Genomic DNA, 27,985 nt, shown 5'->3' on the forward strand with positions numbered 1-27,985 from the left:
GGCTCTGTGCTTTCTTTCGTTCTGCACAAGTGTTACTGTTTTCTGCACAAAAGCGATTCTGCGAAGCAATGTGAACAGGCACAGAGAAGGTGCTAGCAGGGAATTCTCTGCCTGCCTTTCCCCAGTGCTCTGCAAGCTCTCCAGGACAACATAGAATCTGGGGCTCTGTGCTTTCTTTCCTTCTGAACAAGTGTTACTGTTTTCTGCACAAAAGCGATTCTTGCGAAGCAATGTGAACACTTCTGCTTCCCAGGCACAGAGAAGGTGCTAGCAGGGAATTCTCTGCCTGCCTTTCCCCAGTGCTCTGCAAGCTCTCCAGGACAACATAGAATCTGGGGCTCTGTGCTTTCTTTCGTTCTGCACAAGTGTTACTGTTTTCTGCACAAAAGCGATTCTGCGAAGCAATGTGAACAGGCACAGAGAAGGTGCTAGCAGGGAATTCTCTGCCTGCCTTTCCCCAGTGCTCTGCAAGCTCTCCAGGACAACAGAGAATCTGGGGCTCTGTGCTTTCTTTCCTTCTGAACAAGTGTTACTGTTTTCTGCACAAAAGCGATTCTTGCGAAGCAATGTGAACACTTCTGCTTCCCAGGCACAGAGAAGGTGCTAGCAGGGAATTCTCTGCCTGCCTTTCCCCAGTGCTCTGCAAGCTCTCCAGGACAACATAGAATCTGGGGCTCTGTGCTTTCTTTCGTTCTGCACAAGTGTTACTGTTTTCTGCACAAAAGCGATTCTGCGAAGCAATGTGAACAGGCACAGAGAAGGTGCTAGCAGGGAATTCTCTGCCTGCCTTTCCCCAGTGCTCTGCAAGCTCTCCAGGACAACAGAGAATCTGGGGCTCTGTGCTTTCTTTCCTTCTGAACAAGTGTTACTGTTTTCTGCACAAAAGCGATTCTTGCGAAGCAATGTGAACACTTCTGCTTCCCAGGCACAGAGAAGGTGCTAGCAGGGAATTCTCTGCCTGCCTTTCCCCAGTGCTCTGCAAGCTCTCCAGGACAACATAGAATCTGGGGCTCTGTGCTTTCTTTCGTTCTGAACAAGTGTTACTGTTTTCTGCACAAAAGCGATTCTGCGAAGCAATCTGAACAGGCACAGAGAAGGTGCTATCAGGGAATTCTCTGCCTGCCTTTCCCCAGTGCTCTGCAAGCTCTCCAGGACAACATAAAATCTGGGGCTCTGTGCTTTCTTTCCTTCTGAACAAGTGTTACTGTTTTCTGCACAAAAGCGATTCTTGCGAAGCAATGTGAACACTTCTGCTTCCCAGGCACAGAGAAGGTGCTAGCAGGGAATTCTCTGCCTGCCTTTCCCCAGTGCTCTGCAAGGTCTCCAGGACAACATAGAATCTGGGGCTCTGTGCTTTCTTTCGTTCTGAACAAGTGTTAGTGTTTTCTGCGCAAAAGCGATTCAGCGAAGCAATGTGAACAGGCACAGAGAAGGTGCTTACAGGGAATTCTCTGCCTGCCTTTCCCCAGTGCTCTGCAAGCTCTCCAGGACAACAAAAATCTGGGGCTCTGTGCTTTCTTTCCTTCTGAACAAGTGTTACTGTTTTCTGCACAAAATCGATTCTTGCGAAGCAATGTGAACACTTCTGCTTCCCAGGCACAGAGAAGGTGCTAGCAAGGAATTCTCTGCCTGCCTTTCCCCAGTGCTCTGCAAGCTCTCCAGGACAACATAAAATATGGGGCTCTGTGCTTTCTTTCCTTCTGAACAACTGTTACTGTTTTCTGCACAAAAGCGATTCTGCGAAGCAATGTGAACAGGCACAGAGAAGGTGCTATCAGGGAATTCTCTGCCTGCCTTTCCCCAGTGCTCTGCAAGCTCTCCAGGACAACATAAAATCTGGGGCTCTGTACTTTCTTTCCTTCTGAACAAGTGTTACTGTTTTCTGCACAAAAGCGATTCTGCGAAGCAATGTGAACAGGCACAGAGAAGGTGCTAGCAGGGAATTCTCTGCCTGCCTTTCCCCAGTGCTCTGCAAGCTCTCCAGGACAACATAAAATCTGGGGCTCTGTGCTTTCTTTCGTTCTGAACAAGTGTTACTGTTTTCTGCACAAAAGCGATTCTTGCGAAGCAATGTGAACACTTCTGCTTCCCAGGCACAGAGAAGGTGCTAGCAAGGAATTCTCTGCCTGCCTTTCCCCAGTGCTCTGCAAGCTCTCCAGGACAACATAGAATCTGGGGCTCTGTGCTTTCTTTCGTTCTGAACAAGTGTTAGTGTTTTCTGCACAAAAGCGATTCTGCGAAGCAATGTGAACAGGCACAGAGAAGGTGCTAGCAGGGAATTCTCTGCCTGCCTTTCCCCAGTGCTCTGCAAGCTCTCCAGGACAACATAGAATCTGGGGCTCTGTGCTTTCTTTCCTTCTGAACAAGTGTTACTGTTTTCTGCACAAAAGCGATTCTGCGAAGCAATGTGAACACTTCTGCTTCCCAGGCACAGAGAAGGTGCTAGCAGGGAATTCTCTGCCTGCCTTTCCCCAGTGCTCTGCAAGCTCTCCAGGACAACATAGAATCTGGGGCTCTGTGCTTTCTTTCGTTCTGTACAAGTGTTACTGTTTTCTGCACAAAAGCGATTCTTGCGAAGTAATGTGAACACTTCTGCTTCCCAGGCACAGAGAAGGTGCTATCAGGGAATTCTCTGCCTGCCTTTCCCCAGTGCTCTGCAAGCTCTCCAGGACAACATGGAATCTGGGGCTCTGTGCTTTCTTTCCTTCTGAACAAGTGTTACTGTTTTCTGCACAAAAGCGATTCTTGCGAAGCAATGTGAACACTTCTGCTTCCCAGGCACAGAGAAGGTGCTAGCAGGGAATTCTCTGCCTGCCTTTCCCCAGTGCTCTGCAAGCTCTCCAGGACAACATAAAATCTGGGGCTCTGTGCTTTCTTTCCTTCTGAACAAGTGTTAGTGTTTTCTGCACAAAAGCGATTCTTGCGAAGCAATGTGAACACTTCTGCTTCCCAGGCACAGAGAAGGTGCTATCAGGGAATTCTCTGCCTGCCTTTCCCCAGTGCTCTGCAAGCTCTCCAGGACAACATAGAATCTGGGGCTCTGTGCTTTCTTTCGTTCTGCACAAGTGTTACTGTTTTCTGCACAAAAGCGATTCTGCGAAGCAATGTGAACAGGCACAGAGAAGGTGCTAGCAGGGAATTCTCTGCCTGCCTTTCCCCAGTGCTCTGCAAGCTCTCCAGGACAACATAAAATCTGGGGCTCTGTGCTTTCTTTCCTTCTGAACAAGTGTTACTGTTTTCTGCACAAAAGCGATTCTTGCGAAGCAATGTGAACACTTCTGCTTCCCAGGCACAGAGAAGGTGCTATCAGGGAATTCTCTGCCTGCCTTTCCCCAGTGCTCTGCAAGCTCTCCAGGACAACATAAAATCTGGGGCTCTGTGCTTTCTTTCCTTCTGAACAAGTGTTACTGTTTTCTGCACAAAAGCGATTCTGCAAAGCAATGTGAACACTTCTGCTTCCCAGGCACAGAGAAGGTGCTAGCAAGGAATTCTCTGCCTGCCTTTCCCCAGTGCTCTGCAAGCTCTCCAGGACAACATAAAATCTGGGGCTCTGTGCTTTCTTTCCTTCTGAACAAGTGTTACTGTTTTCTGCACAAAAGCGATTCTGCAAATCAATGTGAACACTTCTGCTTCCCAGGCACAGAGAAGGTGCTAGCAGGGAATTCTCTGCCTGCCTTTCCCCAGTGCTCTGCAAGCTCTCCAGGACAACATAGAATCTGGGGCTCTGTGCTTTCTTTCGTTCTGAACAAGTGTTACTGTTTTCTGCACAAAAGCGATTCTGCGAAGCAATGTGAACAGGCACAGAGAAGGTGCTAGCAGGGAATTCTCTGCCTGCCTTTCCCCAGTGCTCTGCAAGCTCTCCAGGACAACATAAAATCTGGGGCTCTGTGCTTTCTTTCCTTCTGAACAAGTGTTACTGTTTTCTGCACAAAAGCGATTCTTGCGAAGCAATGTGAACACTTCTGCTTCCCAGGCACAGAGAAGGTGCTATCAGGGAATTCTCTGCCTGCCTTTCCCCAGTGCTCTGCAAGGTCTCCAGGACAACATAGAATCTGGGGCTCTGTGCTTTCTTTCGTTCTGAACAAGTGTTAGTGTTTTCTGCGCAAAAGCGATTCTGCGAAGCAATGTGAACAGGCACAGAGAAGGTGCTAGCAGGGAATTCTCTGCCTGCCTTTCCCCAGTGCTCTGCAAGCTCTCCAGGACAACAAAAATCTGGGGCTCTGTGCTTTCTTTCCTTCTGAACAAGTGTTACTGTTTTCTGCACAAAAGCGATTCTTGCGAAGCAATGTGAACACTTCTGCTTCCCAGGCACAGAGAAGGTGCTAGCAAGGAATTCTCTGCCTGCCTTTCCCCAGTGCTCTGCAAGCTCTCCAGGACAACATAGAATCTGGGGCTCTGTGCTTTCTTTCGTTCTGAACAAGTGTTACTGTTTTCTGCACAAAAGCGATTCTGCAAAGCAATGTGAACACTTCTGCTTCCCAGGCACAGAGAAGGTGCTAGCAAGGAATTCTCTGCCTGCCTTTCCCCAGTGCTCTGCAAGCTCTCCAGGACAACATAAAATATGGGGCTCTGTGCTTTCTTTCCTTCTGAACAACTGTTACTGTTTTCTGCACAAAAGCGATTCTGCGAAGCAATGTGAACAGGCACAGAGAAGGTGCTATCAGGGAATTCTCTGCCTGCCTTTCCCCAGTGCTCTGCAAGCTCTCCAGGACAACATAAAATCTGGGGCTCTGTACTTTCTTTCCTTCTGAACAAGTGTTACTGTTTTCTGCACAAAAGCGATTCTGCGAAGCAATGTGAACAGGCACAGAGAAGGTGCTAGCAGGGAATTCTCTGCCTGCCTTTCCCCAGTGCTCTGCAAGCTCTCCAGGACAACATAAAATCTGGGGCTCTGTGCTTTCTTTCGTTCTGAACAACTGTTACTGTTTTCTGCACAAAAGCGATTCTTGCGAAGCAATGTGAACACTTCTGCTTCCCAGGCACAGAGAAGGTGCTAGCAAGGAATTCTCTGCCTGCCTTTCCCCAGTGCTCTGCAAGCTCTCCAGGACAACATAGAATCTGGGGCTCTGTGCTTTCTTTCGTTCTGAACAAGTGTTAGTGTTTTCTGCACAAAAGCGATTCTGCGAAGCAATGTGAACAGGCACAGAGAAGGTGCTAGCAGGGAATTCTCTGCCTGCCTTTCCCCAGTGCTCTGCAAGCTCTCCAGGACAACATAGAATCTGGGGCTCTGTGCTTTCTTTCCTTCTGAACAAGTGTTACTGTTTTCTGCACAAAAGCGATTCTGCGAAGCAATGTGAACACTTCTGCTTCCCAGGCACAGAGAAGGTGCTAGCAAGGAATTCTCTGCCTGCCTTTCCCCAGTGCTCTGCAAGCTCTCCAGGACAACAGAGAATCTGGGGCTCTGTGCTTTCTTTCCTTCTGAACAAGTGTTACTGTTTTCTGCACAAAAGCGATTCTTGCGAAGCAATGTGAACACTTCTGCTTCCCAGGCACAGAGAAGGTGCTATCAGGGAATTCTCTGCCTGCCTTTCCCCAGTGCTCTGCAAGCTCTCCAGGACAACATAGAATCTGGGGCTCTGTGCTTTCTTTCCTTCTGAACAACTGTTACTGTTTTCTGCACAAAAGCGATTCTGCGAAGCAATGTGAACAGGCACAGAGAAGGTGCTATCAGGGAATTCTCTGCCTGCCTTTCCCCAGTGCTCTGCAAGCTCTCCAGGACAACATAAAATCTGTGGCTCTGTGCTTTCTTTCCTTCTGTACAAGTGTTACTGTTTTCTGCACAAAAGCGATTCTTGCGAAGCAATGTGAACACTTCTGCTTCCCAGGCACAGAGAAGGTGCTAGCAGGGAATTCTCTGCCTGCCTTTCCCCAGTGCTCTGCAAGCTCTCCAGGACAACATAGAATCTGGGGCTCTGTGCTTTCTTTCGTTCTGCACAAGTGTTACTGTTTTCTGCACAAAAGCGATTCTGCGAAGCAATGTGAACAGGCACAGAGAAGGTGCTTACAGGGAATTCTCTGCCTGCCTTTCCCCAGTGCTCTGCAAGCTCTCCAGGACAACATAAAATCTGGGGCTCTGTGCTTTCTTTCCTTCTGAACAACTGTTACTGTTTTCTGCACAAAAGCGATTCTTGCGAAGCAATGTGAACACTTCTGCTTCCCAGGCACAGAGAAGGTGCTAGCAGGGAATTCTCTGCCTGCCTTTCCCCAGTGCTCTGCAAGCTCTCCAGGACAACATAGAATCTGGGGCTCTGTGCTTTCTTTCGTTCTGCACAAGTGTTACTGTTTTCTGCACAAAAGCGATTCTGCGAAGCAATGTGAACAGGCACAGAGAAGGTGCTATCAGGGAATTCTCTGCCTGCCTTTCCCCAGTGCTCTGCAAGCTCTCCAGGACAACATAAAATCTGGGGCTCTGTGCTTTCTTTCCTTCTGAACAACTGTTACTGTTTTCTGCACAAAAGCGATTCTTGCGAAGCAATGTGAACACTTCTGCTTCCCAGGCACAGAGAAGGTGCTAGCAGGGAATTCTCTGCCTGCCTTTCCCCAGTGCTCTGCAAGCTCTCCAGGACAACATAGAATCTGGGGCTCTGTGCTTTCTTTCGTTCTGAACAAGTGTTACTGTTTTCTGCACAAAAGCGATTCTGCGAAGCAATGTGAACAGGCACAGAGAAGGTGCTAGCAGGGAATTCTCTGCCTGCCTTTCCCCAGTGCTCTGCAAGCTCTCCAGGACAACATAGAATCTGGGGCTCTGTGCTTTCTTTCGTTCTGAACAAGTGTTAGTGTTTTCTGCACAAAAGCGATTCTGCGAAGCAATGTGAACACTTCTGATTCCCAGGCACAGAGAAGGTGCTAGCAGGAAATTCTCTGCCTGCCTTTCCCCAGTGCTCTGCAAGCTCTCCAGGACAACATAGAATCTGGGGCTCTGTGCTTTCTTTCGTTCTGAACAAGTGTTAGTGTTTTCTGCACAAAAGCGATTCTGCGAAGCAATGTGAACAGGCACAGAGAAGGTGCTATCAGGGAATTCTCTGCCTGCCTTTCCCCAGTGCTCTGCAAGCTCTCCAGGACAACATAAAATCTGGGGCTCTGTGCTTTCTTTCGTTCTGAACAAGTGTTAGTGTTTTCTGCACAAAAGCGATTCTTGCGAAGCAATGTGAACACTTCTGCTTCCCAGGCACAGCGAAGGTGCTAGCAGGAAATTCTCTGCCTGCCTTTCCCCAGTGCTCTGCAAGCTCTCCAGGACAACATAGAATCTGGGGCTCTGTGCTTTCTTTCCTTCTGAACAACTGTTACTGTTTTCTGCACAAAAGCGATTCTGCGAAGCAATGTGAACAGGCACAGAGAAGGTGCTAGCAGGGAATTCTCTGCCTGCCTTTCCCCAGTGCTCTGCAAGCTCTCCAGGACAACATAAAATCTGGGGCTCTGTGCTTTCTTTCCTTCTGAACAAGTGTTACTGTTTTCTGCACAAAAGCGATTCTGCAAAGCAATGTGAACACTTCTGCTTCCCAGGCACAGAGAAGGTGCTAGCAAGGAATTCTCTGCCTGCCTTTCCCCAGTGCTCTGCAAGCTCTCCAGGACAACATAAAATATGGGGCTCTGTGCTTTCTTTCCTTCTGAACAAGTGTTACTGTTTTCTGCACAAAAGCGATTCTTGCGAAGCAATGTGAACACTTCTGCTTCCCAGGCACAGAGAAGGTGCTAGCAAGGAATTCTCTGCCTGCCTTTCCCCAGTGCTCTGCAAGCTCTCCAGGACAACATAGAATCTGGGGCTCTGTGCTTTCTTTCGTTCTGAACAAGTGTTACTGTTTTCTGCACAAAAGCGATTCTTGCGAAGCAATGTGAACACTTCTGCTTCCCAGGCACAGAGAAGGTGCTAGCAAGGAATTCTCTGCCTGCCTTTCCCCAGTGCTCTGCAAGCTCTCCAGGACAACATAGAATCTGGGGCTCTGTGCTTTCTTTCGTTCTGAACAAGTGTTACTGTTTTCTGCACAAAAGCGATTCTGCGAAGCAATGTGAACACTTCTGATTCCCAGGCACAGAGAAGGTGCTATCAGGGAATTCTCTGCCTGCCTTTCCCCAGTGCTCTGCAAGCTCTCCAGGACAACATAGAATCTGGGGCTCTGTGCTTTCTTTCGTTCTGAACAAGTGTTACTGTTTTCTGCACAAAAGCGATTCTTGCGAAGCAATGTGAACACTTCTGCTTCCCAGGCACAGAGAAGGTGCTAGCAAGGAATTCTCTGCCTGCCTTTCCCCAGTGCTCTGCAAGCTCTCCAGGACAACATAGAATCTGGGGCTCTGTGCTTTCTTTCGTTCTGAACAAGTGTTACTGTTTTCTGCACAAAAGCGATTCTTGCGAAGCAATGTGAACACTTCTGCTTCCCAGGCACAGAGAAGGTGCTAGCAGGGAATTCTCTGCCTGCCTTTCCCCAGTGCTCTGCAAGCTCTCCAGGACAACAGAGAATCTGGGGCTCTGTGCTTTCTTTCCTTCTGAACAAGTGTTACTGTTTTCTGCACAAAAGCGATTCTGCGAAGCAATGTGAACAGGCACAGAGAAGGTGCTATCAGGGAATTCTCTGCCTGCCTTTCCCCAGTGCTCTGCAAGCTCTCCAGGACAACATAGAATCTGGGGCTCTGTGCTTTCTTTCGTTCTGAACAAGTGTTACTGTTTTCTGCACAAAAGCGATTCTTGCGAAGCAATGTGAACACTTCTGCTTCCCAGGCACAGAGAAGGTGCTAGCAAGGAATTCTCTGCCTGCCTTTCCCCAGTGCTCTGCAAGCTCTCCAGGACAACATAAAATCTGGGGCTCTGTGCTTTCTTTCCTTCTGAACAAGTGTTACTGTTTTCTGCACAAAAGCGATTCTGCGAAGCAATGTGAACACTTCTGCTTCCCAGGCACAGAGAAGGTGCTAGCAAGGAATTCTCTGCCTGCCTTTCCCCAGTGCTCTGCAAGCTCTCCAGGACAACATAAAATCTGGGGCTCTGCGCTTTCTTTCCTTCTGACCAAGTGTTACTGTTTTCTGCACAAAAGCGATTCTGCGAAGCAATGTGAACAGGCACAGAGAAGGTGCTAGCAGGGAATTCTCTGCCTGCCTTTCCCCAGTGCTCTGCAAGCTCTCCAGGACAACATAGAATCTGGGGCTCTGTGCTTTCTTTCCTTCTGAACAAGTGTTAGTGTTTTCTGCACAAAAGCGCTTCTTGCGAAGCAATGTGAACACTTCTGCTTCCCAGGCACAGAGAAGGTGCTAGCAGGGAATTCTCTGCCAGCCTTTCCCCAGTGCTCTGCAAGCTCTCCAGGACAACATAGAATCTGGGGCTCTGTGCTTTCTTTCCTTCTGAACAAGTGTTACTGTTTTCTGCACAAAAGCGATTCTTGCGAAGCAATGTGAACACTTCTGCTTCCCAGGCACAGAGAAGGTGCTAGCAGGGAATTCTCTGCCTGCCTTTCCCCAGTGCTCTGCAAGCTCTCCAGGACAACATAGAATCTGGGGCTCTGTGCTTTCTTTCGTTCTGAACAAGTGTTACTGTTTTCTGCGCAAAAGCGATTCAGCGAAGCAATGTGAACAGGCACAGAGAAGGTGCTAGCAGGGAATTCTCTGCCTGCCTTTCCCCAGTGCTCTGCAAGCTCTCCAGGACAACATAGAATCTGGGGCTCTGTGCTTTCTTTCCTTCTGAACAAGTGTTACTGTTTTCTGCACAAAAGCGATTCTGCGAAGCAATGTGAACACTTCTGCTTCCCAGGCACAGAGAAGGTGCTAGCAAGGAATTCTCTGCCTGCCTTTCCCCAGTGCTCTGCAAGCTCTCCAGGACAACATAGAATCTGGGGCTCTGTGCTTTCTTTCGTTCTGTACAAGTGTTACTGTTTTCTGCACAAAAGCGATTCTTGCGAAGTAATGTGAACACTTCTGCTTCCCAGGCACAGAGAAGGTGCTATCAGGGAATTCTCTGCCTGCCTTTCCCCAGTGCTCTGCAAGCTCTCCAGGACAACATGGAATCTGGGGCTCTGTGCTTTCTTTCCTTCTGAACAAGTGTTACTGTTTTCTGCACAAAAGCGATTCTTGCGAAGCAATGTGAACACTTCTGCTTCCCAGGCACAGAGAAGGTGCTAGCAGGGAATTCTCTGCCTGCCTTTCCCCAGTGCTCTGCAAGCTCTCCAGGACAACATAAAATCTGGGGCTCTGTGCTTTCTTTCCTTCTGAACAAGTGTTACTGTTTTCTGCACAAAAGCGATTCTTGCGAAGCAATGTGAACACTTCTGCTTCCCAGGCACAGAGAAGGTGCTATCAGGGAATTCTCTGCCTGCCTTTCCCCAGTGCTCTGCAAGCTCTCCAGGACAACATAAAATCTGGGGCTCTGTGCTTTCTTTCCTTCTGAACAAGTGTTACTGTTTTCTGCACAAAAGCGATTCTGCAAAGCAATGTGAACACTTCTGCTTCCCAGGCACAGAGAAGGTGCTAGCAAGGAATTCTCTGCCTGCCTTTCCCCAGTGCTCTGCAAGCTCTCCAGGACAACATAAAATCTGGGGCTCTGTGCTTTCTTTCCTTCTGAACAAGTGTTACTGTTTTCTGCACAAAAGCGATTCTGCAAATCAATGTGAACACTTCTGCTTCCCAGGCACAGAGAAGGTGCTAGCAGGGAATTCTCTGCCTGCCTTTCCCCAGTGCTCTGCAAGCTCTCCAGGACAACATAGAATCTGGGGCTCTGTGCTTTCTTTCGTTCTGAACAAGTGTTACTGTTTTCTGCACAAAAGCGATTCTGCGAAGCAATGTGAACAGGCACAGAGAAGGTGCTAGCAGGGAATTCTCTGCCTGCCTTTCCCCAGTGCTCTGCAAGCTCTCCAGGACAACATAAAATCTGGGGCTCTGTGCTTTCTTTCCTTCTGAACAAGTGTTACTGTTTTCTGCACAAAAGCGATTCTTGCGAAGCAATGTGAACACTTCTGCTTCCCAGGCACAGAGAAGGTGCTATCAGGGAATTCTCTGCCTGCCTTTCCCCAGTGCTCTGCAAGGTCTCCAGGACAACATAGAATCTGGGGCTCTGTGCTTTCTTTCGTTCTGAACAAGTGTTAGTGTTTTCTGCGCAAAAGCGATTCTGCGAAGCAATGTGAACAGGCACAGAGAAGGTGCTAGCAGGGAATTCTCTGCCTGCCTTTCCCCAGTGCTCTGCAAGCTCTCCAGGACAACAAAAATCTGGGGCTCTGTGCTTTCTTTCCTTCTGAACAAGTGTTACTGTTTTCTGCACAAAAGCGATTCTTGCGAAGCAATGTGAACACTTCTGCTTCCCAGGCACAGAGAAGGTGCTAGCAAGGAATTCTCTGCCTGCCTTTCCCCAGTGCTCTGCAAGCTCTCCAGGACAACATAGAATCTGGGGCTCTGTGCTTTCTTTCGTTCTGAACAAGTGTTACTGTTTTCTGCACAAAAGCGATTCTGCAAAGCAATGTGAACACTTCTGCTTCCCAGGCACAGAGAAGGTGCTAGCAAGGAATTCTCTGCCTGCCTTTCCCCAGTGCTCTGCAAGCTCTCCAGGACAACATAAAATATGGGGCTCTGTGCTTTCTTTCCTTCTGAACAACTGTTACTGTTTTCTGCACAAAAGCGATTCTGCGAAGCAATGTGAACAGGCACAGAGAAGGTGCTATCAGGGAATTCTCTGCCTGCCTTTCCCCAGTGCTCTGCAAGCTCTCCAGGACAACATAAAATCTGGGGCTCTGTACTTTCTTTCCTTCTGAACAAGTGTTACTGTTTTCTGCACAAAAGCGATTCTGCGAAGCAATGTGAACAGGCACAGAGAAGGTGCTAGCAGGGAATTCTCTGCCTGCCTTTCCCCAGTGCTCTGCAAGCTCTCCAGGACAACATAAAATCTGGGGCTCTGTGCTTTCTTTCGTTCTGAACAACTGTTACTGTTTTCTGCACAAAAGCGATTCTTGCGAAGCAATGTGAACACTTCTGCTTCCCAGGCACAGAGAAGGTGCTAGCAAGGAATTCTCTGCCTGCCTTTCCCCAGTGCTCTGCAAGCTCTCCAGGACAACATAGAATCTGGGGCTCTGTGCTTTCTTTCGTTCTGAACAAGTGTTAGTGTTTTCTGCACAAAAGCGATTCTGCGAAGCAATGTGAACAGGCACAGAGAAGGTGCTAGCAGGGAATTCTCTGCCTGCCTTTCCCCAGTGCTCTGCAAGCTCTCCAGGACAACATAGAATCTGGGGCTCTGTGCTTTCTTTCCTTCTGAACAAGTGTTACTGTTTTCTGCACAAAAGCGATTCTGCGAAGCAATGTGAACACTTCTGCTTCCCAGGCACAGAGAAGGTGCTAGCAAGGAATTCTCTGCCTGCCTTTCCCCAGTGCTCTGCAAGCTCTCCAGGACAACAGAGAATCTGGGGCTCTGTGCTTTCTTTCCTTCTGAACAAGTGTTACTGTTTTCTGCACAAAAGCGATTCTTGCGAAGCAATGTGAACACTTCTGCTTCCCAGGCACAGAGAAGGTGCTATCAGGGAATTCTCTGCCTGCCTTTCCCCAGTGCTCTGCAAGCTCTCCAGGACAACATAGAATCTGGGGCTCTGTGCTTTCTTTCCTTCTGAACAACTGTTACTGTTTTCTGCACAAAAGCGATTCTGCGAAGCAATGTGAACAGGCACAGAGAAGGTGCTATCAGGGAATTCTCTGCCTGCCTTTCCCCAGTGCTCTGCAAGCTCTCCAGGACAACATAAAATCTGTGGCTCTGTGCTTTCTTTCCTTCTGTACAAGTGTTACTGTTTTCTGCACAAAAGCGATTCTTGCGAAGCAATGTGAACACTTCTGCTTCCCAGGCACAGAGAAGGTGCTAGCAGGGAATTCTCTGCCTGCCTTTCCCCAGTGCTCTGCAAGCTCTCCAGGACAACATAGAATCTGGGGCTCTGTGCTTTCTTTCGTTCTGCACAAGTGTTACTGTTTTCTGCACAAAAGCGATTCTGCGAAGCAATGTGAACAGGCACAGAGAAGGTGCTTACAGGGAATTCTCTGCCTGCCTTTCCCCAGTGCTCTGCAAGCTCTCCAGGACAACATAAAATCTGGGGCTCTGTGCTTTCTTTCCTTCTGAACAACTGTTACTGTTTTCTGCACAAAAGCGATTCTTGCGAAGCAATGTGAACACTTCTGCTTCCCAGGCACAGAGAAGGTGCTAGCAGGGAATTCTCTGCCTGCCTTTCCCCAGTGCTCTGCAAGCTCTCCAGGACAACATAGAATCTGGGGCTCTGTGCTTTCTTTCGTTCTGCACAAGTGTTACTGTTTTCTGCACAAAAGCGATTCTGCGAAGCAATGTGAACAGGCACAGAGAAGGTGCTATCAGGGAATTCTCTGCCTGCCTTTCCCCAGTGCTCTGCAAGCTCTCCAGGACAACATAAAATCTGGGGCTCTGTGCTTTCTTTCCTTCTGAACAACTGTTACTGTTTTCTGCACAAAAGCGATTCTTGCGAAGCAATGTGAACACTTCTGCTTCCCAGGCACAGAGAAGGTGCTAGCAGGGAATTCTCTGCCTGCCTTTCCCCAGTGCTCTGCAAGCTCTCCAGGACAACATAGAATCTGGGGCTCTGTGCTTTCTTTCGTTCTGAACAAGTGTTACTGTTTTCTGCACAAAAGCGATTCTGCGAAGCAATGTGAACAGGCACAGAGAAGGTGCTAGCAGGGAATTCTCTGCCTGCCTTTCCCCAGTGCTCTGCAAGCTCTCCAGGACAACATAGAATCTGGGGCTCTGTGCTTTCTTTCGTTCTGAACAAGTGTTAGTGTTTTCTGCACAAAAGCGATTCTGCGAAGCAATGTGAACACTTCTGATTCCCAGGCACAGAGAAGGTGCTAGCAGGAAATTCTCTGCCTGCCTTTCCCCAGTGCTCTGCAAGCTCTCCAGGACAACATAGAATCTGGGGCTCTGTGCTTTCTTTCGTTCTGAACAAGTGTTAGTGTTTTCTGCACAAAAGCGATTCTGCGAAGCAATGTGAACAGGCACAGAGAAGGTGCTATCAGGGAATTCTCTGCCTGCCTTTCCCCAGTGCTCTGCAAGCTCTCCAGGACAACATAAAATCTGGGGCTCTGTGCTTTCTTTCGTTCTGAACAAGTGTTAGTGTTTTCTGCACAAAAGCGATTCTTGCGAAGCAATGTGAACACTTCTGCTTCCCAGGCACAGCGAAGGTGCTAGCAGGAAATTCTCTGCCTGCCTTTCCCCAGTGCTCTGCAAGCTCTCCAGGACAACATAGAATCTGGGGCTCTGTGCTTTCTTTCCTTCTGAACAACTGTTACTGTTTTCTGCACAAAAGCGATTCTGCGAAGCAATGGGAACAGGCACAGAGAAGGTGCTAGCAGGGAATTCTCTGCCTGCCTTTCCCCAGTGCTCTGCAAGCTCTCCAGGACAACATAAAATCTGGGGCTCTGTGCTTTCTTTCCTTCTGAACAAGTGTTACTGTTTTCTGCACAAAAGCGATTCTGCAAAGCAATGTGAACACTTCTGCTTCCCAGGCACAGAGAAGGTGCTAGCAAGGAATTCTCTGCCTGCCTTTCCCCAGTGCTCTGCAAGCTCTCCAGGACAACATAAAATATGGGGCTCTGTGCTTTCTTTCCTTCTGAACAAGTGTTACTGTTTTCTGCACAAAAGCGATTCTTGCGAAGCAATGTGAACACTTCTGCTTCCCAGGCACAGAGAAGGTGCTAGCAAGGAATTCTCTGCCTGCCTTTCCCCAGTGCTCTGCAAGCTCTCCAGGACAACATAGAATCTGGGGCTCTGTGCTTTCTTTCGTTCTGAACAAGTGTTACTGTTTTCTGCACAAAAGCGATTCTTGCGAAGCAATGTGAACACTTCTGCTTCCCAGGCACAGAGAAGGTGCTAGCAAGGAATTCTCTGCCTGCCTTTCCCCAGTGCTCTGCAAGCTCTCCAGGACAACATAGAATCTGGGGCTCTGTGCTTTCTTTCGTTCTGAACAAGTGTTACTGTTTTCTGCACAAAAGCGATTCTGCGAAGCAATGTGAACACTTCTGATTCCCAGGCACAGAGAAGGTGCTATCAGGGAATTCTCTGCCTGCCTTTCCCCAGTGCTCTGCAAGCTCTCCAGGACAACATAGAATCTGGGGCTCTGTGCTTTCTTTCGTTCTGAACAAGTGTTACTGTTTTCTGCACAAAAGCGATTCTTGCGAAGCAATGTGAACACTTCTGCTTCCCAGGCACAGAGAAGGTGCTAGCAAGGAATTCTCTGCCTGCCTTTCCCCAGTGCTCTGCAAGCTCTCCAGGACAACATAGAATCTGGGGCTCTGTGCTTTCTTTCGTTCTGAACAAGTGTTACTGTTTTCTGCACAAAAGCGATTCTTGCGAAGCAATGTGAACACTTCTGCTTCCCAGGCACAGAGAAGGTGCTAGCAGGGAATTCTCTGCCTGCCTTTCCCCAGTGCTCTGCAAGCTCTCCAGGACAACAGAGAATCTGGGGCTCTGTGCTTTCTTTCCTTCTGAACAAGTGTTACTGTTTTCTGCACAAAAGCGATTCTGCGAAGCAATGTGAACAGGCACAGAGAAGGTGCTATCAGGGAATTCTCTGCCTGCCTTTCCCCAGTGCTCTGCAAGCTCTCCAGGACAACATAGAATCTGGGGCTCTGTGCTTTCTTTCGTTCTGAACAAGTGTTACTGTTTTCTGCACAAAAGCGATTCTTGCGAAGCAATGTGAACACTTCTGCTTCCCAGGCACAGAGAAGGTGCTAGCAAGGAATTCTCTGCCTGCCTTTCCCCAGTGCTCTGCAAGCTCTCCAGGACAACATAAAATCTGGGGCTCTGTGCTTTCTTTCCTTCTGAACAAGTGTTACTGTTTTCTGCACAAAAGCGATTCTGCGAAGCAATGTGAACACTTCTGCTTCCCAGGCACAGAGAAGGTGCTAGCAAGGAATTCTCTGCCTGCCTTTCCCCAGTGCTCTGCAAGCTCTCCAGGACAACATAAAATCTGGGGCTCTGCGCTTTCTTTCCTTCTGACCAAGTGTTACTGTTTTCTGCACAAAAGCGATTCTGCGAAGCAATGTGAACAGGCACAGAGAAGGTGCTAGCAGGGAATTCTCTGCCTGCCTTTCCCCAGTGCTCTGCAAGCTCTCCAGGACAACATAGAATCTGGGGCTCTGTGCTTTCTTTCCTTCTGAACAAGTGTTAGTGTTTTCTGCACAAAAGCGCTTCTTGCGAAGCAATGTGAACACTTCTGCTTCCCAGGCACAGAGAAGGTGCTAGCAGGGAATTCTCTGCCAGCCTTTCCCCAGTGCTCTGCAAGCTCTCCAGGACAACATAGAATCTGGGGCTCTGTGCTTTCTTTCCTTCTGAACAAGTGTTACTGTTTTCTGCACAAAAGCGATTCTTGCGAAGCAATGTGAACACTTCTGCTTCCCAGGCACAGAGAAGGTGCTAGCAGGGAATTCTCTGCCTGCCTTTCCCCAGTGCTCTGCAAGCTCTCCAGGACAACATAGAATCTGGGGCTCTGTGCTTTCTTTCGTTCTGAACAAGTGTTACTGTTTTCTGCGCAAAAGCGATTCAGCGAAGCAATGTGAACAGGCACAGAGAAGGTGCTAGCAGGGAATTCTCTGCCTGCCTTTCCCCAGTGCTCTGCAAGCTCTCCAGGACAACATAAAATCTGGGGCTCTGTGCTTTCTTTCGTTCTGAACAAGTGTTACTGTTTTCTGCACAAAAGCGATTCTGCAAAGCAATGTGAACACTTCTGCTTCCCAGGCACAGAGAAGGTGCTAGCAAGGAATTCTCTGCCTGCCTTTCCCCAGTGCTCTGCAAGCTCTCCAGGACAACATAAAATCTGGGGCTCTGTGCTTTCTTTCCTTCTGAACAAGTGTTAGTGTTTTCTGCACAAAAGCGATTCTTGCGAAGCAATGTGAACACTTCTGCTTCCCAGGCACAGAGAAGGTGCTAGCAAGGAATTCTCTGCCTGCCTTTCCCCAGTGCTCTGCAAGCTCTCCAGGACAACATAAAATCTGGGGCTCTGTGCTTTCTTTCCTTCTGAACAAGTGTTACTGTTTTCTGCACAAAAGCGATTCTGCGAAGCAATGTGAACACTTCTGCTTCCCAGGCACAGAGAAGGTGCTAGCAGGGAATTCTCTGCCTGCCTTTCCCCAGTGCTCTGCAAGCTCTCCAGGACAACATAGAATCTGGGGCTCTGTGCTTTCTTTCCTTCTGAACAACTGTTACTGTTTTCTGCACAAAAGCGATTCTGCGAAGCAATGTGAACAGGCACAGAGAAGGTGCTAGCAGGGAATTCTCTGCCTGCCTTTCCCCAGTGCTCTGCAAGCTCTCCAGGACAACAGAGAATCTGGGGCTCTGTGCTTTCTTTCCTTCTGAACAAGTGTTACTGTTTTCTGCACAAAAGCGATTCTTGCGAAGCAATGTGAACACTTCTGCTTCCCAGGCACAGAGAAGGTGCTAGCAAGGAATTCTCTGCCTGCCTTTCCCCAGTGCTCTGCAAGCTCTCCAGGACAACATAGAATCTGGGGCTCTGTGCTTTCTTTCGTTCTGAACAAGTGTTAGTGTTTTCTGCACAAAAGCGATTCTGCGAAGCAATGTGAACAGGCACAGAGAAGGTGCTATCAGGGAATTCTCTGCCTGCCTTTCCCCAGTGCTCTGCAAGCTCTCCAGGACAACATAAAATCTGGGGCTCTGTGCTTTCTTTCCTTCTGAACAAGTGTTACTGTTTTCTGCACAAAAGCGATTCTGCAAAGCAATGTGAACACTTCTGCTTCCCAGGCACAGAGAAGGTGCTAGCAAGGAATTCTCTGCCTGCCTTTCCCCAGTGCTCTGCAAGCTCTCCAGGACAACATAGAATCTGGGGCTCTGTGCTTTCTTTCGTTCTGAACAAGTGTTACTGTTTTCTGCACAAAAGCGCTTCTTGCGAAGCAATGTGAACACTTCTGCTTCCCAGGCACAGAGAAGGTGCTATCAGGGAATTCTCTGCCTGCCTTTCCCCAGTGCTCTGCAAGCTCTCCAGGACAACATAGAATCTGGGGCTCTGTGCTTTCTTTCCTTCTGAACAAGTGTTACTGTTTTCTGCACAAAAGCGATTCTGCGAAGCAATGTGAACAGGCACAGAGAAGGTGCTATCAGGGAATTCTCTGCCTGCCTTTCCCCAGTGCTCTGCAAGCTCTCCAGGACAACATAAAATCTGGGGCTCTGTGCTTTCTTTCCTTCTGAACAAGTGTTACTGTTTTCTGCACAAAAGCGATTATTGCGAAGCAATGTGAACACTTCTGCTTCCCAGGCACAGAGAAGGTGCTAGCAGGGAATTCTCTGCCTGCCTTTCCCCAGTGCTCTGCAAGCTCTCCAGGACAACATAGAATCTGGGGCTCTGTGCTTTCTTTCGTTCTGAACAAGTGTTACTGTTTTCTGCACAAAAGCGATTCTGCGAAGCAATGTGAACAGGCACAGAGAAGGTGCTAGCAGGGAATTCTCTGCCTGCCTTTCCCCAGTGCTCTGCAAGCTCTCCAGGACAACATAAAATCTGGGGCTCTGTGCTTTCTTTCCTTCTGAACAAGTGTTACTGTTTTCTGCACAAAAGCGATTCTTGCGAAGCAATGTGAACACTTCTGCTTCCCAGGCACAGAGAAGGTGCTAGCAGGGAATTCTCTGCCTGCCTTTCCCCAGTGCTCTGCAAGCTCTCCAGGACAACATAGAATCTGGGGCTCTGTGCTTTCTTTCGTTCTGAACAAGTGTTAGTGTTTTCTGCACAAAAGCGATTCTGCGAAGCAATGTGAACAGGCACAGAGAAGGTGCTATCAGGGAATTCTCTGCCTGCCTTTCCCCAGTGCTCTGCAAGCTCTCCAGGACAACATAAAATCTGGGGCTCTGCGCTTTCTTTCCTTCTGACCAAGTGTTACTGTTTTCTGCACAAAAGCGATTCTGCGAAGCAATGTGAACACTTCTGCTTCCCAGGCACAGAGAAGGTGCTAGCAAGGAATTCTCTGCCTGCCTTTCCCCAGTGCTCTGCAAGCTCTCCAGGACAACATAGAATCTGGGGCTCTGTGCTTTCTTTCGTTCTGAACAAGTGTTAGTGTTTTCTGCGCAAAAGCGATTCTGCGAAGCAATGTGAACAGGCACAGAGAAGGTGCTAGCAGGGAATTCTCTGCCTGCCTTTCCCCAGTGCTCTGCAAGCTCTCCAGGACAACATAAAATCTGGGGCTCTGTGCTTTCTTTCCTTCTGAACAAGTGTTACTGTTTTCTGCACAAAAGCGATTCTTGCGAAGCAATGTGAACACTTCTCCTTCCCAGGCACAGAGAAGGTGCTATCAGGGAATTCTCTGCCTGCCTTTCCCCAGTGCTCTGCAAGCTCTCCAGGACAACATAGAATCTGGGGCTCTGTGCTTTCTTTCGTTCTGCACAAGTGTTACTGTTTTCTGCACAAAAGCGATTCTGCGAAGCAATGTGAACAGGCACAGAGAAGGTGCTAGCAGGGAATTCTCTGCCTGCCTTTCCCCAGTGCTCTGCAAGCTCTCCAGGACAACATAAAATCTGGGGCTCTGTGCTTTCTTTCCTTCTGAACAAGTGTTACTGTTTTCTGCACAAAAGCGATTCTTGCGAAGCAATGTGAACACTTCTGCTTCCCAGGCACAGAGAAGGTGCTATCAGGGAATTCTCTGCCTGCCTTTCCCCAGTGCTCTGCAAGCTCTCCAGGACAACATAAAATCTGGGGCTCTGTGCTTTCTTTCCTTCTGAACAAGTGTTACTGTTTTCTGCACAAAAGCGATTCTGCAAAGCAATGTGAACACTTCTGCTTCCCAGGCACAGAGAAGGTGCTAGCAAGGAATTCTCTGCCTGCCTTTCCCCAGTGCTCTGCAAGCTCTCCAGGACAACATAAAATCTGGGGCTCTGTGCTTTCTTTCCTTCTGAACAAGTGTTACTGTTTTCTGCACAAAAGCGATTCTTGCGAAGCAATGTGAACGCTTCTGCTTCCCAGGCACAGAGAAGGTGCTAGCAGGGAATTCTCTGCCTGCCTTTCCCCAGTGCTCTGCAAGCTCTCCAGGACAACATAGAATCTGGGGCTCTGTGCTTTCTTTCGTTCTGAACAAGTGTTACTGTTTTCTGCACAAAAGCGATTCTGCGAAGCAATGTGAACAGGCACAGAGAAGGTGCTAGCAGGGAATTCTCTGCCTGCCTTTCCCCAGTGCTCTGCAAGCTCTCCAGGACAACATAAAATCTGGGGCTCTGTGCTTTCTTTCCTTCTGAACAAGTGTTACTGTTTTCTGCACAAAAGCGATTCTTGCGAAGCAATGTGAACACTTCTGCTTCCCAGGCACAGAGAAGGTGCTATCAGGGAATTCTCTGCCTGCCTTTCCCCAGTGCTCTGCAAGCTCTCCAGGACAACATAAAATCTGGGGCTCTGTGCTTTCTTTCCTTCTGAACAAGTGTTACTGTTTTCTGCACAAAAGCGATTCTGCAAAGCAATGTGAACACTTCTGCTTCCCAGGCACAGAGAAGGTGCTAGCAAGGAATTCTCTGCCTGCCTTTCCCCAGTGCTCTGCAAGCTCTCCAGGACAACATAAAATCTGGGGCTCTGTGCTTTCTTTCCTTCTGAACAAGTGTTACTGTTTTCTGCACAAAAGCGATTCTGCAAATCAATGTGAACACTTCTGCTTCCCAGGCACAGAGAAGGTGCTAGCAGGGAATTCTCTGCCTGCCTTTCCCCAGTGCTCTGCAAGCTCTCCAGGACAACATAAAATCTGGGGCTCTGTGCTTTCTTTCCTTCTGAACAAGTGTTACTGTTTTCTGCACAAAAGCGATTCTTGCGAAGCAATGTGAACACTTCTGCTTCCCAGGCACAGAGAAGGTGCTATCAGGGAATTCTCTGCCTGCCTTTCCCCAGTGCTCTGCAAGGTCTCCAGGACAACATAGAATCTGGGGCTCTGTGCTTTCTTTCGTTCTGAACAAGTGTTAGTGTTTTCTGCGCAAAAGCGATTCTGCGAAGCAATGTGAACAGGCACAGAGAAGGTGCTAGCAGGGAATTCTCTGCCTGCCTTTCCCCAGTGCTCTGCAAGCTCTCCAGGACAACAAAAATCTGGGGCTCTGTGCTTTCTTTCCTTCTGAACAAGTGTTACTGTTTTCTGCACAAAAGCGATTCTTGCGAAGCAATGTGAACACTTCTGCTTCCCAGGCACAGAGAAGGTGCTAGCAAGGAATTCTCTGCCTGCCTTTCCCCAGTGCTCTGCAAGCTCTCCAGGACAACATAGAATCTGGGGCTCTGTGCTTTCTTTCGTTCTGAACAAGTGTTACTGTTTTCTGCACAAAAGCGATTCTGCAAAGCAATGTGAACACTTCTGCTTCCCAGGCACAGAGAAGGTGCTAGCAAGGAATTCTCTGCCTGCCTTTCCCCAGTGCTCTGCAAGCTCTCCAGGACAACATAAAATATGGGGCTCTGTGCTTTCTTTCCTTCTGAACAACTGTTACTGTTTTCTGCACAAAAGCGATTCTGCGAAGCAATGTGAACAGGCACAGAGAAGGTGCTATCAGGGAATTCTCTGCCTGCCTTTCCCCAGTGCTCTGCAAGCTCTCCAGGACAACATAAAATCTGGGGCTCTGTACTTTCTTTCCTTCTGAACAAGTGTTACTGTTTTCTGCACAAAAGCGATTCTACGAAGCAATGTGAACAGGCACAGAGAAGGTGCTAGCAGGGAATTCTCTGCCTGCCTTTCCCCAGTGCTCTGCAAGCTCTCCAGGACAACATAAAATCTGGGGCTCTGTGCTTTCTTTCGTTCTGAACAACTGTTACTGTTTTCTGCACAAAAGCGATTCTTGCGAAGCAATGTGAACACTTCTGCTTCCCAGGCACAGAGAAGGTGCTAGCAAGGAATTCTCTGCCTGCCTTTCCCCAGTGCTCTGCAAGCTCTCCAGGACAACATAGAATCTGGGGCTCTGTGCTTTCTTTCGTTCTGAACAAGTGTTAGTGTTTTCTGCACAAAAGCGATTCTGCGAAGCAATGTGAACAGGCACAGAGAAGGTGCTAGCAGGGAATTCTCTGCCTGCCTTTCCCCAGTGCTCTGCAAGCTCTCCAGGACAACATAGAATCTGGGGCTCTGTGCTTTCTTTCCTTCTGAACAAGTGTTACTGTTTTCTGCACAAAAGCGATTCTGCGAAGCAATGTGAACACTTCTGCTTCCCAGGCACAGAGAAGGTGCTAGCAAGGAATTCTCTGCCTGCCTTTCCCCAGTGCTCTGCAAGCTCTCCAGGACAACAGAGAATCTGGGGCTCTGTGCTTTCTTTCCTTCTGAACAAGTGTTACTGTTTTCTGCACAAAAGCGATTCTTGCGAAGCAATGTGAACACTTCTGCTTCCCAGGCACAGAGAAGGTGCTATCAGGGAATTCTCTGCCTGCCTTTCCCCAGTGCTCTGCAAGCTCTCCAGGACAACATAGAATCTGGGGCTCTGTGCTTTCTTTCCTTCTGAACAACTGTTACTGTTTTCTGCACAAAAGCGATTCTGCGAAGCAATGTGAACAGGCACAGAGAAGGTGCTATCAGGGAATTCTCTGCCTGCCTTTCCCCAGTGCTCTGCAAGCTCTCCAGGACAACATAAAATCTGTGGCTCTGTGCTTTCTTTCCTTCTGTACAAGTGTTACTGTTTTCTGCACAAAAGCGATTCTTGCGAAGCAATGTGAACACTTCTGCTTCCCAGGCACAGAGAAGGTGCTAGCAGGGAATTCTCTGCCTGCCTTTCCCCAGTGCTCTGCAAGCTCTCCAGGACAACATAAAATATGGGGCTCTGTGCTTTCTTTCCTTCTGAACAACTGTTACTGTTTTCTGCACAAAAGCGATTCTGCGAAGCAATGTGAACAGGCACAGAGAAGGTGCTATCAGGGAATTCTCTGCCTGCCTTTCCCCAGTGCTCTGCAAGCTCTCCAGGACAACATAAAATCTGGGGCTCTGTACTTTCTTTCCTTCTGAACAAGTGTTACTGTTTTCTGCACAAAAGCGATTCTACGAAGCAATGTGAACAGGCACAGAGAAGGTGCTAGCAGGGAATTCTCTGCCTGCCTTTCCCCAGTGCTCTGCAAGCTCTCCAGGACAACATAAAATCTGGGGCTCTGTGCTTTCTTTCGTTCTGAACAACTGTTACTGTTTTCTGCACAAAAGCGATTCTTGCGAAGCAATGTGAACACTTCTGCTTCCCAGGCACAGAGAAGGTGCTAGCAAGGAATTCTCTGCCTGCCTTTCCCCAGTGCTCTGCAAGCTCTCCAGGACAACATAGAATCTGGGGCTCTGTGCTTTCTTTCGTTCTGAACAAGTGTTAGTGTTTTCTGCACAAAAGCGATTCTGCGAAGCAATGTGAACAGGCACAGAGAAGGTGCTAGCAGGGAATTCTCTGCCTGCCTTTCCCCAGTGCTCTGCAAGCTCTCCAGGACAACATAGAATCTGGGGCTCTGTGCTTTCTTTCCTTCTGAACAAGTGTTACTGTTTTCTGCACAAAAGCGATTCTGCGAAGCAATGTGAACACTTCTGCTTCCCAGGCACAGAGAAGGTGCTAGCAAGGAATTCTCTGCCTGCCTTTCCCCAGTGCTCTGCAAGCTCTCCAGGACAACAGAGAATCTGGGGCTCTGTGCTTTCTTTCCTTCTGAACAAGTGTTACTGTTTTCTGCACAAAAGCGATTCTTGCGAAGCAATGTGAACACTTCTGCTTCCCAGGCACAGAGAAGGTGCTATCAGGGAATTCTCTGCCTGCCTTTCCCCAGTGCTCTGCAAGCTCTCCAGGACAACATAGAATCTGGGGCTCTGTGCTTTCTTTCCTTCTGAACAACTGTTACTGTTTTCTGCACAAAAGCGATTCTGCGAAGCAATGTGAACAGGCACAGAGAAGGTGCTATCAGGGAATTCTCTGCCTGCCTTTCCCCAGTGCTCTGCAAGCTCTCCAGGACAACATAAAATCTGTGGCTCTGTGCTTTCTTTCCTTCTGTACAAGTGTTACTGTTTTCTGCACAAAAGCGATTCTTGCGAAGCAATGTGAACACTTCTGCTTCCCAGGCACAGAGAAGGTGCTAGCAGGGAATTCTCTGCCTGCCTTTCCCCAGTGCTCTGCAAGCTCTCCAGGACAACATAGAATCTGGGGCTCTGTGCTTTCTTTCGTTCTGCACAAGTGTTACTGTTTTCTGCACAAAAGCGATTCTGCGAAGCAATGTGAACAGGCACAGAGAAGGTGCTTACAGGGAATTCTCTGCCTGCCTTTCCCCAGTGCTCTGCAAGCTCTCCAGGACAACATAAAATCTGGGGCTCTGTGCTTTCTTTCCTTCTGAACAACTGTTACTGTTTTCTGCACAAAAGCGATTCTTGCGAAGCAATGTGAACACTTCTGCTTCCCAGGCACAGAGAAGGTGCTAGCAGGGAATTCTCTGCCTGCCTTTCCCCAGTGCTCTGCAAGCTCTCCAGGACAACATAGAATCTGGGGCTCTGTGCTTTCTTTCGTTCTGAACAAGTGTTACTGTTTTCTGCACAAAAGCGATTCTGCGAAGCAATGTGAACAGGCACAGAGAAGGTGCTAGCAGGGAATTCTCTGCCTGCCTTTCCCCAGTGCTCTGCAAGCTCTCCAGGACAACATAGAATCTGGGGCTCTGTGCTTTCTTTCGTTCTGAACAAGTGTTAGTGTTTTCTGCACAAAAGCGATTCTGCGAAGCAATGTGAACACTTCTGATTCCCAGGCACAGAGAAGGTGCTAGCAGGAAATTCTCTGCCTGCCTTTCCCCAGTGCTCTGCAAGCTCTCCAGGACAACATAGAATCTGGGGCTCTGTGCTTTCTTTCGTTCTGAACAAGTGTTAGTGTTTTCTGCACAAAAGCGATTCTGCGAAGCAATGTGAACAGGCACAGAGAAGGTGCTATCAGGGAATTCTCTGCCTGCCTTTCCCCAGTGCTCTGCAAGCTCTCCAGGACAACATAAAATCTGGGGCTCTGTGCTTTCTTTCGTTCTGAACAAGTGTTAGTGTTTTCTGCACAAAAGCGATTCTTGCGAAGCAATGTGAACACTTCTGCTTCCCAGGCACAGCGAAGGTGCTAGCAGGAAATTCTCTGCCTGCCTTTCCCCAGTGCTCTGCAAGCTCTCCAGGACAACATAGAATCTGGGGCTCTGTGCTTTCTTTCCTTCTGAACAACTGTTACTGTTTTCTGCACAAAAGCGATTCTGCGAAGCAATGTGAACAGGCACAGAGAAGGTGCTAGCAGGGAATTCTCTGCCTGCCTTTCCCCAGTGCTCTGCAAGCTCTCCAGGACAACATAAAATCTGGGGCTCTGTGCTTTCTTTCCTTCTGAACAAGTGTTACTGTTTTCTGCACAAAAGCGATTCTGCAAAGCAATGTGAACACTTCTGCTTCCCAGGCACAGAGAAGGTGCTAGCAAGGAATTCTCTGCCTGCCTTTCCCCAGTGCTCTGCAAGCTCTCCAGGACAACATAAAATATGGGGCTCTGTGCTTTCTTTCCTTCTGAACAAGTGTTACTGTTTTCTGCACAAAAGCGATTCTTGCGAAGCAATGTGAACACTTCTGCTTCCCAGGCACAGAGAAGGTGCTAGCAAGGAATTCTCTGCCTGCCTTTCCCCAGTGCTCTGCAAGCTCTCCAGGACAACATAGAATCTGGGGCTCTGTGCTTTCTTTCGTTCTGAACAAGTGTTACTGTTTTCTGCACAAAAGCGATTCTTGCGAAGCAATGTGAACACTTCTGCTTCCCAGGCACAGAGAAGGTGCTAGCAAGGAATTCTCTGCCTGCCTTTCCCCAGTGCTCTGCAAGCTCTCCAGGACAACATAGAATCTGGGGCTCTGTGCTTTCTTTCGTTCTGAACAAGTGTTACTGTTTTCTGCACAAAAGCGATTCTGCGAAGCAATGTGAACACTTCTGATTCCCAGGCACAGAGAAGGTGCTATCAGGGAATTCTCTGCCTGCCTTTCCCCAGTGCTCTGCAAGCTCTCCAGGACAACATAGAATCTGGGGCTCTGTGCTTTCTTTCGTTCTGAACAAGTGTTACTGTTTTCTGCACAAAAGCGATTCTTGCGAAGCAATGTGAACACTTCTGCTTCCCAGGCACAGAGAAGGTGCTAGCAAGGAATTCTCTGCCTGCCTTTCCCCAGTGCTCTGCAAGCTCTCCAGGACAACATAGAATCTGGGGCTCTGTGCTTTCTTTCGTTCTGAACAAGTGTTACTGTTTTCTGCACAAAAGCGATTCTTGCGAAGCAATGTGAACACTTCTGCTTCCCAGGCACAGAGAAGGTGCTAGCAGGGAATTCTCTGCCTGCCTTTCCCCAGTGCTCTGCAAGCTCTCCAGGACAACAGAGAATCTGGGGCTCTGTGCTTTCTTTCCTTCTGAACAAGTGTTACTGTTTTCTGCACAAAAGCGATTCTGCGAAGCAATGTGAACAGGCACAGAGAAGGTGCTATCAGGGAATTCTCTGCCTGCCTTTCCCCAGTGCTCTGCAAGCTCTCCAGGACAACATAGAATCTGGGGCTCTGTGCTTTCTTTCGTTCTGAACAAGTGTTACTGTTTTCTGCACAAAAGCGATTCTTGCGAAGCAATGTGAACACTTCTGCTTCCCAGGCACAGAGAAGGTGCTAGCAAGGAATTCTCTGCCTGCCTTTCCCCAGTGCTCTGCAAGCTCTCCAGGACAACATAAAATCTGGGGCTCTGTGCTTTCTTTCCTTCTGAACAAGTGTTACTGTTTTCTGCACAAAAGCGATTCTGCGAAGCAATGTGAACACTTCTGCTTCCCAGGCACAGAGAAGGTGCTAGCAAGGAATTCTCTGCCTGCCTTTCCCCAGTGCTCTGCAAGCTCTCCAGGACAACATAAAATCTGGGGCTCTGCGCTTTCTTTCCTTCTGACCAAGTGTTACTGTTTTCTGCACAAAAGCGATTCTGCGAAGCAATGTGAACAGGCACAGAGAAGGTGCTAGCAGGGAATTCTCTGCCTGCCTTTCCCCAGTGCTCTGCAAGCTCTCCAGGACAACATAGAATCTGGGGCTCTGTGCTTTCTTTCCTTCTGAACAAGTGTTAGTGTTTTCTGCACAAAAGCGCTTCTTGCGAAGCAATGTGAACACTTCTGCTTCCCAGGCACAGAGAAGGTGCTAGCAGGGAATTCTCTGCCAGCCTTTCCCCAGTGCTCTGCAAGCTCTCCAGGACAACATAGAATCTGGGGCTCTGTGCTTTCTTTCGTTCTGAACAAGTGTTACTGTTTTCTGCACAAAAGCGATTCTTGCGAAGCAATGTGAACACTTCTGCTTCCCAGGCACAGAGAAGGTGCTAGCAGGGAATTCTCTGCCTGCCTTTCCCCAGTGCTCTGCAAGCTCTCCAGGACAACATAGAATCTGGGGCTCTGTGCTTTCTTTCGTTCTGAACAAGTGTTACTGTTTTCTGCGCAAAAGCGATTCAGCGAAGCAATGTGAACAGGCACAGAGAAGGTGCTAGCAGGGAATTCTCTGCCTGCCTTTCCCCAGTGCTCTGCAAGCTCTCCAGGACAACATAAAATCTGGGGCTCTGTGCTTTCTTTCGTTCTGAACAAGTGTTACTGTTTTCTGCACAAAAGCGATTCTGCAAAGCAATGTGAACACTTCTGCTTCCCAGGCACAGAGAAGGTGCTAGCAAGGAATTCTCTGCCTGCCTTTCCCCAGTGCTCTGCAAGCTCTCCAGGACAACATAAAATCTGGGGCTCTGTGCTTTCTTTCCTTCTGAACAAGTGTTAGTGTTTTCTGCACAAAAGCGATTCTTGCGAAGCAATGTGAACACTTCTGCTTCCCAGGCACAGAGAAGGTGCTAGCAAGGAATTCTCTGCCTGCCTTTCCCCAGTGCTCTGCAAGCTCTCCAGGACAACATAAAATCTGGGGCTCTGTGCTTTCTTTCCTTCTGAACAAGTGTTACTGTTTTCTGCACAAAAGCGATTCTGCGAAGCAATGTGAACACTTCTGCTTCCCAGGCACAGAGAAGGTGCTAGCAGGGAATTCTCTGCCTGCCTTTCCCCAGTGCTCTGCAAGCTCTCCAGGACAACATAGAATCTGGGG

This window comes from Strix aluco, chromosome 8 (assembly GCF_031877795.1).
Source record: "Strix aluco isolate bStrAlu1 chromosome 8, bStrAlu1.hap1, whole genome shotgun sequence".
Lineage (NCBI taxonomy): Eukaryota > Metazoa > Chordata > Aves > Strigiformes > Strigidae > Strix > Strix aluco.